The sequence below is a fragment of the Amblyraja radiata genome, unplaced genomic scaffold, assembly GCF_010909765.2.
Source record: "Amblyraja radiata isolate CabotCenter1 unplaced genomic scaffold, sAmbRad1.1.pri scaffold_783_ctg1, whole genome shotgun sequence".
In the NCBI taxonomy this organism is placed as follows: domain Eukaryota; kingdom Metazoa; phylum Chordata; class Chondrichthyes; order Rajiformes; family Rajidae; genus Amblyraja; species Amblyraja radiata.
In genome coordinates, this window is record NW_022630792.1 from 49,856 (window position 1) to 53,524 (window position 3,669).

Sequence of the window (3,669 nt, forward strand, 5' to 3'; positions counted from 1 at the left end):
GGAACAAGTATTGTTAATCTTTGCTGCATTTGCTCTGTGTCAAGTCTGTCAATTTATCAGTACACAGGAGCATAGGAACACAAGAAACAGGAGCAGGATTAGGATCCGCTCCTCAGGCTTGCCCCTCCATTCAATGTGATCATGGCTGATCTAAGCTGGCACCAATTCCTCTTCTGTGTGAGTTCCCCATAATCTTAATTTTTCCATCTATCAAATGTTTATTTGTACCCAACCTGCACATATCCAATCACTCAGCCTTTCACCACCATCTTGGGCACAAAATTCAAGATATTCACTGCCCTCTGAGGGATACAACTTCTACACACTGCATGAGAGGCCGCTCTGGAAGGTTGGATCTCATGGAATGCGGGGTGAACTAGCCGATGGAATACAACATTTACCTGAAGGTCACAGACAGAGGATGTTGGTAGAGGGTCGTTTTTCAGACTGGAGGCAGAGTCCACTGTTGTTCCTTATTTATATACACGATTGGGTGTGTATGTAGGTTGCACGGTCAGTCAGTTTGCAGATGGAACTTAAATTGGTGACATTGTGGAGAGTGAAGAACGTTATCTGAGAGTAAATGGGATCCCTGTGAACTGGGCCAATGGGCTCAGTAACGGCAGGTGGGATTTATTCATGTGAAGGTGAGGTGATGCACTTTTCTGAGACAAACCAGGGCAGGACATACACAGTAAACGGGGAACTTTATAGAACAGAGATCTTGGGCTGCAGGTACACAATGCCATGGAAGATGCAACAGTGACAGGCAGGGTGGTGAAGAATGTGTTTGTCCCTCATGCTTTCATATGTCAGTATATAAAGACAGCTTTTGACACAATCAGGTTGTTAGCAAATTAGATAGGGTGGTAAAGGATTTACAATCATTTCATCAGGTCTGAAGGACTGGGTTATAAGGAGACGTTGGACAGACAGGGACAATTGTCTTTGGAGCCCATTCTGGGTGTTTTTATAGATGTGAATGAGATCTATATAAGGTGCACAGATAAGTTTAAATTGCCACAGTATTTTACCCAAGGTAGGAGAGTCTAAACCCAGAGTGCTAAACCCAGGGTAAGGTGAGAGTGGAAACAGAAAAAATGAGCAGCTTTTTCAATCAATGCGTAGTGTATGCATGGAACGAACTGACAGAGGAAATGGACAAGGCAGCTACAATTACGACATTTTACAGACAGTTGGGTAGAAACGCGAATACGAAAGGAAGAATATGTGTCAGACTCAGGCAAGTGGGACTAGCTTGGTCGGGCAACTTGTTTGGCATGGTCATTTTGAGTCAAAGGGCCTGTTTCTGTGCAACATCACACTCTGTCTGTGATGCTTTTCTGCAGCTGTGTTTGGTGGAAGATCAAATCTTCAATTTCACTTCAGTCCAAAATACCATTAATATTTGGATCCACGAATAACTTAAAGATGTCAGAAACAAGAACAATGGAAAAGGTATAAGCTTTACCTTGCTTGATGGCATCAGGTGTTTCTGCAAATACCATGTTGTACAAAAAGTGATTTTCAATTTTTTCAATCAACAAGTTAACATCTACCGCCGACAGTGGTTTGGCTTCATCACGAACCCTGCAAATATTTAACAGCTGTTTATAAACTGAACATTAGAAATATATTGGGTTGTTCAACAAAACTTACAATGTTTCCATCAAGACAATGTCCTACCTTTGCTTGCGACCAGCTTCCTCCTGAAAGAAATAAAACACAATTGACTGAGATGGACCGTCCTCATCCCGACAGCGGGAATTTCACCAAATTTCCCATTTCCCAACTCTTATCACCGCTGTCATGCAGATAGAAAGCGGATATTGCCGCAGAGATGTAGAACGATGGGGGAAAGCACATGGAATGTTCATGAGAATGACGCCAAAACTGAGAGGATGGAACTCAATGCAAAGATAGACACAATAAGCTGGAGTAACTCAGCGGGACACGCAGCAGCTCTTGAGAGAAGGGAGGGTGACGTTTCGGGTCAAGACCCTTCTTCAGACTTCGGATCTCGACGAGAAATATCCCCCATTCTTTTTCTCCAGAGATGCAGCCTGTCCCGCTGAGTAACTCCAACTTTTTGTGTCTATTTTCAGTTTAAACCGGCATCTGCAGTTCCTTCATACACTGAGTGGGATTTTATCTGGAGAACATGTCAGGAATGACAGGATAGAATTCAAGGTTATCAGTGGATTTAAATAGGTGGGGGTGAAATAATATCTCTACGTGTGGGGAGACCAAAAATCAAAGTTGAAATGTAACGTGGTATTCAACAAATACCGAAAGTAATGCAATCATGAGAACATGGACCGCACTTGCATTAGAGGGACTGAAGCCAACAGCAGAGATACATTTAAGTGCAGGTGGGATAAACAAATTAGGGCACCTGGAATTTGGGGTATTGTTACCGGGTGTGGAGAATAGATAGGAGGGATGATGAGTGGCGCAGAAATATTGATTGTATAAGATGGGCCGAATGGCCTATCTATGGTGTAGAATGGGATGTCATTCAATGGTGAAACAAGGTGGACAAAACAAACAGAGCAAATTCTCCCAAGGTGACCACCCACTGCTGATGGGAACCGGGTATAGATGATCAATCTGATGTGCGCGCCACGTTCTAGAGTTCAATGTTAATCCCTACAATGTGGTCATGGCTGATCTAGCCCAGAACTGAACTCCTTTTCTTTGCCTCATTCCCTTCGATTACAATCCCCAAATTTTCGAAAATGTATCTTCCTCTGGTTTAAATGGTCTAACATGTTAAACATCTCAGAGTCTCTTGGTTGGAGAATCCCAGAGATTTACTGCCCTCTGTCCATTCGTGGTCCTAGGGATCAGATATGGGATCACCTATCATTGTTCTAAACGCTACAGAACACAAACACCTCTCTACATTTCGGCCAGGCAGTCTTCAGATCCCATAGATTATACGGGAGGCCAATTAGTTTGGGAACAAAAACAGCTGATACAGATTAAACATTTACCTAGTTCTGAATTACTGGTAAATGTAGCATTTATTTGTGAAATGTCACTCTCCATTTTGTGACTGTGCACTTTCTCCACCAAACTGTAGTGTAACCCCTCACCTTCAGAAACACCACACTGTCTTTTTGATCCATCTGTTGCTGCAACTTTAATAGTTCCTCCTGAATGGAACTTAAATTGTCTTGAATCTTTCTAAGACTTTTCTCCATTGTATTTATAATCTTCTTCTCTTCCTCCCGGATATCTGCCAGTGTGCGCTGCTCTTTCTCAGTGAGAATCTGGTGCAGTTCAGCAAACTGGGATGTGATCTTGGACTGAAGGTTGTGTGACTGTAAAATGAAAGGTGAAGATCAATATATAATGTCACTGATTGTGTTTCCTCACGACTTTGACCGTGACATTTGCCCGGTACATTTTTTACTTGCATTAGCAATTCAATAGTTTGTCGAAATGCTCACCAGAACTATGAGACAGCAGCACTACTTGTGTCACTGCGCTGCCCTATTATTACACGCATCACAGGGATCAAATCTACACAAGATCAGGCAATCGAAACTGAAAAGCCTCACCAGAACTCCAGAAAACTTCTGTTTCTGTTGGTGCTCCATTCGCGTGATCCCTGATTTCTTTTTTTGTGAGAGACTGGATGGAAGATTTCACCTGATACTGGGA

The 3,669-nt window shown here is 42.7% G+C and overlaps 1 long non-coding RNA gene across 1 annotated transcript; it reads right to left on the reverse strand.

The window, feature by feature from the left end:
* Positions 1-1,527: 1,527 nt before the first annotated feature.
* On the reverse strand, positions 1,528-3,324 carry LOC116970352. The gene is made up of 3 exons (XR_004411114.1): positions 3,099-3,324; positions 1,687-1,709; positions 1,528-1,590 (listed from the first exon to the last, which is right to left on the reverse strand). It is a non-coding gene; the product is annotated as an uncharacterized LOC116970352 (long non-coding RNA).
* Between the last annotated feature and the right edge of the window lie 345 nt (positions 3,325-3,669).